Raw genomic sequence first — 12,359 nt, 5'->3', positions numbered from 1 at the left:
ATTCAGAATTCTCTCTTCATACTCCATCTAGTGGTATTTGCTGGGTCCAAGGACCAAAGGCATTTTGCCAATTATAATCCACTAGATGGCAACAAGTCCTTGTCAGACTTGCAGGAGTTACAGGCATAAATTCAAAACAGTTGTGCTCGTAATAGAGGGATGAGCTCTGTGCGAATTTTTCATTTAAAGCAACTTGTCATGTCATTTTTGGAAACTCTGGATTTTTCAAATGTGGCAGACTATTAACTGACAGCTTATTTTAAAAATAATGCTCAGGTGTTCAGAACTGCTAAAAGCCTTCCCGAGTCAGCATGCTGTCCTTCCCACTTATGGCGTTGTGCTGATGGACTTGCACTTTTATTGGAGACCTTTTGAAGCTTTGGAGAACTGTGGTTCCTCTACAGTGGGAATATATGGTTCCTCTTTAGGGCGAGAACAGTCGTGTGGAATGAATGTGTAATAGGCTCAGTTGCAAATGTTATTTGTGTGTTGATTAATAAAGCACACTTTTGTAGGCATCTAGCTAGGTTTTCATGTAGTTGATCACTTCTATATGGAAACAGGTAGTTTTACATGCTTAGGTAGAATAATTTAAGTTGCTGTGTAGACACATGTATAGTTTATGAAGATACATTGGCTAATATTCTGTTGAACCTTCGTAGCCTGGCATAGCTCAGATTTACTGTATTCAGGCCTCTCATGCATTAAAAGGTACTAAACCAAAAACCTAAATTTTCCACAGCATTCTCGCATCATAATGTATCTGCCAAATACTAAAAGCAAGGCTATCTGACATGAACTGAATGACCCTCTCTCTTTCCCTTAAATAATTGTGTATTATTGCTAGTCTGAATTTGTCTAGCTACAGCTTTCATGTCTGTTCTCTTTTGCTAAACTGAAAAATGCTTGTCAAACTTCTGTTCCCTATGAAGATATTTATATAAACTTTGATAAACGAAATAAACTGAGCTCCTTGAGTTCTTTTGATGTCTTCCTGTCTTTCGGTCCCCCCTTCAGTGCCGGTGGAGCAGCCGGGGCGTGGGCGTGCTGGTGGGCTGCCAGGGTGCCGCCGGCTGGGCCGAGGGCTGGGCGGGCAGCTGGGCACCGGCGTCCTTGAAGTGCTGCAGCAGGTTTAGCCCTCGGTGGCCTGCCGGAGCCTCTGGGTGCCGATAGACGAGCCCTGGCAATTCCTGCTGGGGCAGTTCTCGCACCTCGCCAGCCCCAGCCGCCCAGCTTGTGTTGCAGTGGCAGCACTGAACGCGCCGGTGCTCAGCATCATCCTGATGTGTTCGGTTTGGCCGACAGCCGGGGCAGGCGGTTCTGCGGGGTGGCGGCCTCTGGTAGGGAGCGAACAGTTGGTGCCAGAAACATCTAAAACTTCCCAAGCATGGATTTTGAAAAATTATGAACATGTCTGCTAACCTGTCTTCCCCCAGTAAGTTTTTTTTTTTTCCCCCTTGCTGTCTCATTACCAAACATGATTAAAGCAAAAATCTTGAAAATTTTCACAACAGAGTAGAAAACTGAATTCTTAGGCTTATTTGTGCAGCCAGAGCATTGGGGATCTGTGGAGTGTCTGCTTAAGCCTTTTGCTTGTCATGCGTTAGCGGACAGGGGGATGGCCCCCTTACTGTAGTTTTTAACGTTTGTCCAAAATGTCTCATTCGGAGTAATTGCAGTGAATTATTTTCATATTTCCTTGCAGTAAAGATGCACGCCTCTGTCAGGGCTTTTGTATTTTCTTTTGTATTTTCATGCAGGTGTATGTGTGGAAAACGGTAGGCTGCAATGTCTGTTTAAAATAATACACAAGTGCGTTCTCTTACATCATGTAAGATGCCACTGGAAAATGTGCAGTCTCACTTTTGAATGAGTCTTCCAAATGTGCTGACAAACTTGAAATTTCAAAGCCAAAATGTCAAACTGCATCAAAACCCAGCCATTTGTCTAGTTTTCATAATGTTTAAACAATTTGGCAGGCAGGCTTTCGGGCTGTTCACTTTTACATTACTGTCGTAAATTCTCTATGTTGAACTACCATGCTTACCATGGGGTTTGGTGGAAATGCTCGCTATGGGTGACTGAACAGAGCCTTTCGCTGTCTGGGGGAGAGGGGAGATTTTTTTTTTTCTAAAGCCCCCGTTTTGCAAAGAGTTCAGTCTGTTCAGTTTGTAACTCTGTTGAACTCCGTGAAGCTGTTCCTGTGAAAACTGAACAAGTTTAAGTCTTTTAGCAGAACAAGCAAACGGGGATTTATTTTGAATATTCACCTAATTGGAGTTTGAAAGTCGTTAGGAAGTTGTTCGGACTTGAACCGTACAGCAAGCTGAGGAAGACGGCTGTTGTGCGCCGTCAGCGCAGCGTGCCTGGCCAGGCTGCTTTAAAGTAATCCCATAAGCAACTGGAGGAGGGAGCAAGGCGTAAGAAAAGTGCTCGGACACTTTATCGCACAGTGACTCGGGTGATGCCTCTGCTGAGCCAAGCAGCATCCCCTTCCATGCCCTGCCCTCCCCGAGCCTGGCGTTCGGGAGAGCGGTGGGGTGCATCGCAGGGCCTTCGCTGCATCTGGCCTCTGCAACCGCCGCATCGCCGCAGTGGCATGCCTGGGCACAGCTAGGCCATGTACATCATTTAAAAAAGTATTTGGAGGACAGCTCAAGAGGTCGTTCTGTTCTGCCCAAGGTAGTGTTGGTTAGACGTGTCTGATCCTCCCTGGACACCCGCGGAGCAGGAGGGTCCCTGCCGCCCCAGGCCGGCAGCTCCAGCACCCTCACTAGGCTTCCTCCTGCACAAAGCTTTCCTGCCCTCAATCTTTTCCATGGCAATTGAAGCTTGCCCTGCCCACTGCAGCAATGAAGAGTGCTCTCTGCAGCATCATCTTAAATCATGGAGGATTTTCTGCTTTGCCCGCTCCCATTCCTGTCCCTGTCGCTCTGAAGCCATGCAGCTTCAGTCCTTTGTCATCTCTCACGGATCACTTCACAGGACCCAGTCTTGTTCCACAGCTTGTCTCGTGCAGGAGGAAGCTTCATTTCCTATAACCAGGTGAAGCTCATGCATAGGTTTGCACTTTATGGATAGTGAAAGTAGAGATTTATCAAAGGATAATAAAGAGTAAGGTGTCACTTTTATTAAAACTGAGTTAATCAGCTATTCCGTCTCCCTTACGCCCCTCTAAAAATCCCCATGCAGTTCTCATGAGTGCTGAAAGCATGATGGAACTCTTATTTAACCTGGGTTAAGTTAAGATCACCACAAGGCATCTAAATAACTTCTAAGGTATATAGGAAAAAAACTGAAATATGTTTTAATCACTATTTAAAATAGGAGTAGTGCAGTAGGGCTCAGTGCCTTCCAGCATGCATAGCTGGTGGAACCAACAGCCTGCCTGGGACCTGACTCCGCTGCAGAGCCTCTTGCTGCTTTTGGGCAACCGCCTGGGCCTGCGATGCCCTGCAGCTTCTCTGTAGCCGGTGGAGCAGCTCCGACGCCTGCCCAGAGCAGAGGGAGAGCCCAAGCCCCGAAGGAGAGGAGGAAAGCGGGGTGCGGCAGGGAGGGGTTTCTGGGAAGCAGGACCACATCAGGCTGCGGCATCCAGCGTGGCGTGAAGGAGTATCTGTGATGAGAACAAGGTGGCTTGGGAACAGAGACTTTGGGAACGTGGGGGGAGAGGGGCAGAAGAAAGAGGCTATTGTTTGCACCCACCGTCCTCTGAAATGCGACCCCTTCCCAGGCCAGGAAGGTTCCCGTTCCGTAGTAACGGGACGGCTTCGCTGTGTTATGGCGAGAGTGCTGTGAGGGATTAGGAGGACGCTGTCATGGAGGTGGCTCTGCTGCTATCGCTTACATGCTGTAAACCAAAGAATGGACGTGGTGGGTGGCTGAAACGCGAACGGTGAAGCGTGGCTAGGGCTGACACCTGATGAACAGCTGTCAACGCAGAAGCGCATTCTCTCTCTGCATTTCTTCTGGTATTTCTCTGGTACAGATGGGCCCGTCTTGCCTTTAATTTCAGGAAGAGCTGCGATAGTAGCAGCTCACTGTCATCTTTTGGCTTCTAAAGGTGAAGGCTGACAGTACTGGGATGGAGATCAGCTGGCTGGAGGTGCTGGTCGGGTGTAACCTCTGAGAGGAGTTTGGTTTGTAGGCGTGGAGAAACTGTTCTGGTGCGTTGCCTTTGCAGATCCCCTGTGCTGCGTGGCCGGAGGCTGCTTTGCAGGGTTAGGAAGAGGGAAGGTGTCAAAAAAGTTACCGAGAGCCAACACCACAGCTTTACAGCACAAATGAAGGTTTAACGTGAATTTTAGAGCATTGATGTAAATGAATCTTCTGGAAAGCCTACTTAATGATGATTAAACCGTTCCTCACTTGTAGTCTGCTAGCTGTCTTGCGTGCATTTGGGTCTTTTCTTAGAGAATTTTTTTTTACATATGAAGTTACATGTAGGTTTCAAATTTGTAGTACATGTGAAAAAATACTTGAAGTTACTGATAAAAGCCAATAATCTCTTCATACTCTTCCATAAATTTGCTTTGCACAAGTAAAATTTCCTTTAAAAAAACACTTCACAGCAAAAATATACCTAGTACAAGGTACTATTTTAATGTGCTTTAGTAAGCAGTACAGGCTTGCACAGAAATGCACCTGACAGCTGTTGATCAGGTTTCCATATTTAAAAAGCAAGCTTTTTGTGTGCTTTATAAAATATTCAGCATGCAAGCACCTTCTCTTGAAGCTGATAAATGACAGGGAGGACTAACTCAGTCTATGCTAAGGATGGATCGTGATTTTATTTTCCGGTGTTTACACCACCACCTCAGCAGGCAAATGGACTCTGCGGACTCGCGAGGGTCCAACGCGCTGCACGCGTCGGGGGCGCGAGGGGGCAGGACTTTCTTGCGCTGCTGCAGCAGCTCTTGGCATGTCGCATCGAAGAGGAGCCTGTTCTCACAAAACAAGGTGCCTGAAATGCTTCATGCAGTTAGTATGCCTCAAAAAAAGCTGTGTTTGTGCCCTGTTATAATGTCTGTTTTTCTACAAGGAATACTTAATCTACCCGGAATTTACTGCTCTGTCAGATGTTAATCTTCAGGCGGCAAAGAGCACCCATGCGCAGAAGAAGCTGGATGGCGCGTCCTGAACTTCGGTGAGCTAACGGCAGAGCCGCGGACCGGCCCTGTGCAGTTACTGGTAGGCAGAACTTGAACACAACACTGCTTCAGCAAAAATCCCAAGTCACTTTTCTTGCCAGAAAGACGCCCCAAGCTGGATGACTGCGCAGTTCTTAGCTAGCTGGTCCGCAGTTTGCATTCATTGATCAGTGAGTTGATAGAAATGAAAACCCACCGACAGCAATGAATGTTGATTGCAGCCATTAGATGCTAGAGATGTGCAGGGCTGTTCCTTCGGGCCGCTCCGCTGTTGCTGTTTTCAGGGGGAACAGTCAGTATTGCAGGCTCCTTGACCTCAGGGCGCGCAACTATTTCAGGGCTTCTTAAAATCCTGGTGACTTCTGGAAAGTACGCTTGCACAGGGACAGCAGTAGAAAAACATTCTTCAAGTTAGAAACTACTATGACATAAACTGCCCTTTTTTGGTAAAGGCGATTTGTTTTGCTTGGTTACTCCGCTAATACTACAGACTTGCTGTCAGGAGTATCTGTTTTGTAGTTTATGTGGTTCTTGACTCTGTGTACCCCAAGGGCTTGAAAACTGCACATTCACTGAACCTTCCCTATTCTTGCATTTAAATTATTTTCCAAAAATTCTCAAGCAGCACATGGTCCTCTAACTCAACGAGGGCTGGGCCTCATCCCAGAAGTATTCCCTTTACAGCAGTATGAGAGACATCCTGCTTAAAAGCATTTATCGTGTCCTCACTGAGTCTGCTTCTTGGCTATCAAAAGAACTTCTACAGCGCCATCATGTTTACTGAGGTACCCACTGCTGTTGACAAGTGGTTTATCGCTTCGGGCAACTGTTTCAGATGGTGAAGTTCTGCGTCGTTCAAGATTTTTAGACCTCCTTTATGGCAGGACAGCTCCGATGGTGTACGTAACTGTCAGCTGAACCACCTTCTGCTGGCACGAGTTTTGACAAAGCCCTGCTGTGACATTTTAATTCTGCTAGGCCTTGTGATACAAGCATACAAATGTACAAAGTGCGCTTGAAGGGAACAGCCTTAACTTTCAAGGGCCTGTGCTTTCTCTTGGTCCCGAGACAGGTATCTATTTTGTTAAGTGCTGCCCATCTGTGACCGTGTGCAGAAGTAAAATTATACACGCGACGATCTCTTCTAGAGCAGCCCACGACAACGTTCCCTGGCACGTGCTTTGAGTCTTTTCTTCTTTTATGGGTTCTGCGGTCCCCGTGGGGGAAAACAACTGCCTGCACCCTAGCGAAGGCACGCGCTACTCAAGCCTGCTGCCTGCAGCCCCGCCGCTCATCGCCCAGCCGGGACAGCGAGGGCACCCCGCAGGTCCGGCTGAGCTGCCTGGGCGTGGGGCTTCCTGCCCCTTTGAAAGGGAAGGACGTTTTCTTGCTTGCTCAGTTGTAAAGCGACAGCGTGAGTCACAGGAGCAGCTGGACCTTGCTGGGAGGGATCCGGTCCTCGGCCGGCGTTCCCAGCGAGCAGCTGCTGAAATCGAGCGCAGGTTCCTGGGAGCAAATGAACTGACATTCCAGAGCTTTTTCCAGCGAAGCTCAAGTTGCCAGCCCAAATGGAAAGGAGGTTTCCCTCCTGATCTGGCCTGTATTCTGCTATTTTGAACATACACCGTGCTCAGATTTGTTTCCAAGTATACCATATGGTGTGGATACATTACTGCTTTTGTGCTGCCCATACGAAACCTTCCATTAGTCTGAGATACTTTGTTTTGCAGAAATTCTGCTCTAGTAGTTTTAATTTTTTTTTTTTTAAGAGAAAAAAACCATTTCTTATACACCAATTCATTTTTGGAGAAAGTAGAAGAACTGGAAAAACTCAACCTCTGTAGCTCTTAATATAATCTGTAAATCATGACCTGTTAATGGCAACCATATGTGAAAAACTATGAAGGTTCAAGCTTTCCATTTAACGGAGGGTTTGTGATAAACCTCAAGGTACAGTCAACGGTCGATGGTTTTTTCTAGTTCTCAAACTCACCGACAGCGTTGAATGTTCACTGAAGCTATCCAAAGATGGCTGTATACATGCACTGTACATATTTTCCATGCATATGTTTTCCATAGACTAGCAGTGGAAACACTGCTGAGGACTGCACATTCTTTATTGTAAAGTCTTAAACTGCAAGTATTTTAATTACGAAATGAAACCAGGAGGACTAATGAATTGCAGAAGTGTAACACTACAGTTATGGATGCTAAGTTGACTTAGTGTTTCTTAAAACAGCTTTGAACATATCTGAATTGCAGTTGTGAAAGCGCCTTTCCTCCTGTGGAGATGCATATTCTAAATAGCCGCGCTAAGGATGTTTATAATGTTTCAGATTTCTTTATCAAGTTCACTTTAAAAAAATTAAAAAGCGGGAGGACACCCATAACTGTAAACCACCAAAAGTGAGAGCAGGGGAGAATCTAGTTCTTCCTGGAGTACATAATGTCTGCTCAGATTCCTACAGCCCCTGTCCCCTCTCTTCCTGACCACGGGTTTTTAAAGGCTTTATCTGTGCCAGGGCTTTAAAGCACGCGGAGTCTCAGCAACTGCTTGGCTGAACTGAGGTGACCATTCAACGGCAGGAACGTCTTACTGGGCAGAGCTGCGGGAGAGTGGGAGGGGGACTGGTCACGATGCTTCTTCAGCCGCTCGATTCCAGCTGGATTAACCTGACCCTAGAATGTTTTCCGTGTTGGCTGCAGCTGGGCTGAGGCCCCCAGCCTGTCCGTGGGGCAGGCAGGCAGCACAAAACACGCTTCTCCCAATCGTTTCTTCCCTCTGCTGCCTCTCCTCCCTTACTTGCCGATACTCTGAGCGACCGAGATGCTGTGTCCCTGCCTGCTGCAAGAAGCTCGCAGGTAAACCTTCCCAAGTTGTCTGCGGCAGCCAAAAGCATGAAAAGGCATCACTGAACCGCCAGTGAGTTCGTACACCACGGGCAAGTTTACAGAGGCATTTAATGCTGGACTTCGTGCGGAGTCAGACTGCTCCGTTCCCTGCAGTGGAGGTGGAGCAGCCTGGCGTTCCCGGGTGTGGGAAGTCCTGCCCGCGGTGAGCCACTGCATGAGAAGTCCTTCCGATCCTCGCATCGTTTTGAGTATGATCGAGAACATTACTGGAGCCATGTAACTGCAAGTTTTAAACTGAGTATGTAAACGTCTGCCTAAGAATGTACTGGTTAGAATAAATGAATTGCATTATCTTTCCCCTGAAAAGTGGAAAAAGGGATTTATTCTCTTTTAGATCTCTGTATTGCATCTAATTATCTTCACTTTTTCCACCTGGCTTGCACGGTTTGAGAGAGAGAAATTATTTGCAGCTTGTTTGCTAAAACTGAAATCTGCTGCTACATCTGTAATAACGTTGCTGTGAGTGGAGCCTACAGAGTTAGTGGGAATAATCTATCACTTGAAAATTCTGGAGACTTGCTTTTAATTCAGAGTATTTTCTTTTGTCGTAGGGACTGTTAAGTGTCTCTCTGAATATCCTGAGCTGATAGACGGAACTTAACAATAAGTGTATTGTCTAATAAAGAACCTGAAACAATCTACTGTATTGAGCAAGCTGTTTGAAAGATGAGCTTGCTCCCAGAATACAGTTTGTAGTCTGCACTTAAATGGACTGATTTTAATGGCATCATTAAACATTAACTGAAACTGAAAATCAAAAGAATTCACTGAAAATTAGTCTCACCTTTTTCTTGCCATCTTTTTGGAGTAGGAGCTGGTGGGAAGAACAAAGAAAATCTGAATTAATAACAAGCAATGCTCAGCCTCGAGTGTTAAGCCTCATGAGTGTCCCAGTGTGAAGGGGTATAACACAAATCAAGGAAACTATGCTCAAGTCAAGCATGAAATTTTGGTTTTAACAAACCAGAACAGTGTGTTTATATTTAAACTACAGTGTCAGAGAGGCTTTTTCCTCAGTTCACTACTTCTTCCTCCTTTTGTACCTCTGCTGACCTTTGGCTTGGTAACCTTCATCTTCTCATTTCATGATTTGAGAGCTTGAATTTCTTCTGCATGTTAAAAACAAACTGTACATGTTATTTCTGTAGCCTGGCTGCACACTCCTCCCCCTTTGCAAAGTTCAAAGCTCTCCATCAGCTAGATTTCTGGACAGATTCCGAGATGATAAAATAATTCTCTGGAAACTGTAACTGGGCAGCATGTGCAAGGCTCGGGCTAGACAAAGATGAAATCTTTACAACCGTGCTGCTGTTGGAAGTTTTGCCTCCAGAACCGCGTACAAAGTCCACGTTCTCTTTTCACTCTCCAAGTCCTTTCTCTCTCTTGGGGGGTGTGCGCGTGTATATGCATACATACATACGTATATATCTCTATAGTGTAAAGAGACTTAGAGAGGATTACCCTGTTACAGCAAGAGCCATCTGAAACCTCTAGTAGTGAGCGCTACCAGCACGGAGGCAGGATTTCTCTTCCCCATAGTCCCAGCACTTTCTCTTCTCGTTGTTGCTCAAGTGATTGCCTGTGTCTTATCACAACGCAGGTCATGTCATTCTTCATCTATTTTCTTCCCTGTTTTGCTTCCCTATTGAAGCATCTTTATGCTTCATGGAAGCCTCGGCAGTGGGGAGCAACGCACCCGTGGCAGCTGCAAGCCGGGTGAGCAGGGGCAGTTAGAAAAGCCTGTGCTCCGTGACTGCTGCCTGCTCCTACCGTACAGGGACTTTTGGTCGGTTTTTTTGCATTAGCATGGCGGAACTGGTAAGATGCTGCTAAGGTTGTACTTTGTGGCTTGCTTAATTTGGTCTGACACACCCCAAAAGTTGTTATCTGCACTGACTCTTCAACACACCTTCCTCTCAGACTTGAGGAAGCACCGAAACCAGCCCATAGTTGACAGTTGCCACCTCTATTGTTATTGCTTAATTCTTAATTTTCTGTAGTGGAAAAAGCGTTAAGCGGACCCGACACCTTCCCTAGATGCTAAAAGCAGTAGCATGGGACGCGGGGCTCTGAAAGCCCGACTCTGTTAGCGCTGTACGTGGAACGCCTTATACACTGGAATCCCCGTGGGGTTCATCAGCGTAATGACGTGAGCCGGGGAGGCAGGGGATTGCTGAAGTACAACTTGACAATGAAAATATTGTCGATTCAGAGCACACAGGGTTTTCTTTCAGCTTCCAGTGGAGAGAATGGGTTTCTGTATGAAGAAAATGGTTTCCTCAAAATATGCATACAAACCCTGAAACAGAGAGGTTAACCTGTTAACTGTCTGAAGTATGGGGACAGAGTTTAGTGAATTTTGTGGATGTTTCTGGTAATCTGCGTATTTATGGTGCCTGAACAATTCTTACACCCCAATTCAATCATTCTATTAGTTCCTCACAATAAGGCTTTTATTTATAGCAGGGCAGGAATCCTAACGGTGCTGCCCTGAAGTGCCACTAAATAAATTTAACGTATGCCTCTGGTAGTAAACCAGCCACGCTTACCCTCCGGCCCCCGTGCTATAGCTGTGGCTCTCGGGAGGGAGGTGGGCAGCCTCAGCCCGTGGAGATCAGGGCTGGGACTGTGCTCGGCCCAGGACACGCTGTGTTAGCGCCGGCCTGGAAGCACCCAGGGAAACGCCATGTGCAAGCATGTTTACTTCGTCCTGTAACAAGCTTTAGTTGTACTGTAAGAACGTGTTTTCTTTGTAGATGTAAACGCCTTCAGCAGCGTAAGCATGCAAATTCACCTCGCCGAGACAGCGGGGAGGCAAGAGGATGCGATCACTGGCAGTATTTTTAGTTATTGCTGCTGTTTCATTGAAATTTGGGTGGGCGATTAAGTAGCAATGCCATGGCCAAAGACTTTAGATTCAGCAGTCTTCTACAATTAGCACTGGAGATTTCTTTCCAACTGTCCAGAAGCTCCTCGGACTACTACTTGGCGAGCCTTGGGACTACGTGAAATCGGGAGACAAAGTTACTGGCCTGTTCCATTTGCCCTTTCAGGACATAGTGCTGTGATGGTGATCCCAGAGAATGTAAATACAGAGCTCTTCCGGGACCTGCGAGAAATGCAGTTAATACCAGTTTCCAGCGATTTACTGGCAGACTTATCAAGTTATTCTGATCTCATTTTGAGCTGACAAGCTTGCTTGTGGATGCAACATACCCTAGACTTTTGTAAGGTGTTTGACTTAACACCGTATGACAACTTAAACTGCTCTGATACAAATTTGCTGTGGCAAATGTTAAAAGGATTAAAAAATGACAAACGGGTAGGTCTCAATGCAATTCCGAGTGGGAACTTGATCAAGTTGGTGCAGTCTTAGAGTGACCGTTTTCCGTGTCCCATAACGTTGCTGTTACTGGCCTGGGAGAAACGTAGTATCGGATGTTAGCAGGTTTGGGGTTTTTAGACAGAAAAGCGAATGATGGATTTTCACACAAATCTGGATCTCTAGATAAATCAAGCGTAAATGAATGCTTCAGTATAATTAAATGCAAAGTTACGTGTTTGGGAACAAGGAATATAGACCATGTGTGAACATAAAGGACTCCACTGTATGAAGCGGTACTTGCTGTGGTAGATAACTAACTGCATGTGTGTGCACAATTTGACTTTTACTACTGTGCAAACAATGAAATACTGAATAGGAATAGAGGCTGTTGCATCTGCATTTGGTTCTGTAACTGCTGAAATGATACCTTGTCCGGTTCTGGTACAGGCTGCCCTAAAGAGACCACCGAGCTCAACAGGCTCAAAAGACAAGCGGAGAGCAATTAAATAATCAGAAAGACTGTTGCCAGTAAAACGAAGGTCTCTGAAGCAAACCAGCGAAGGTTAGGGGGTTTTGTCCTGCCTGTCAATATCTTTGCCTGCACAAACGAGCCACTGAGAGCACAGCGACGCTGCCCTGGGCTTGGCGACGGGTCCGGCTTTGCAGGGGGACAGCAGAACCCTGAAGTTGGGTGCCAGCAGGGAAAAATGGTTTGACTTGCTCTTCAGAAACCTGATGTGTGAACGTCTGTTTCAAGAGCATATGGAAGAGCGAAAAGCTTTTTTTGAACTACAGGCAGGTGATTTTGCAACAAAACAAATTATATTATATACTCCTTGTTTGTGGAAAATATTGGACTAAGTCTCAGCAAGTGATTTTAGCAGATAAATAAAATTATTTTGGTTTTGATTCTTTTTGCCAAATGTGATAATATTTTAAAATAAGGCATTTATGAATGAGCTAGTCTGGAT

At 46.0% G+C, this 12,359-nt stretch overlaps 1 protein-coding gene across 2 annotated transcripts in view; it reads left to right on the top strand.

Annotated features, from left to right (window-relative positions):
• Nucleotides 1-12,359, top strand: part of NR6A1 (nuclear receptor subfamily 6 group A member 1) — a 98,908-nt gene that overhangs the window by 20,338 nt on the left and 66,211 nt on the right. The window lies entirely within an intron of this gene.

Source organism: Nipponia nippon, unplaced genomic scaffold, assembly GCF_047370975.1.
Source record: "Nipponia nippon isolate SJK-2023a ecotype South Korea unplaced genomic scaffold, ASM4737097v1 scaffold_16, whole genome shotgun sequence".
Taxonomy (NCBI): Eukaryota; Metazoa; Chordata; class Aves; order Pelecaniformes; family Threskiornithidae; genus Nipponia; species Nipponia nippon.
Note: the sequence above shows the minus strand (reverse complement) of the source record. Positions and strands in the feature narration are given on the sequence as shown.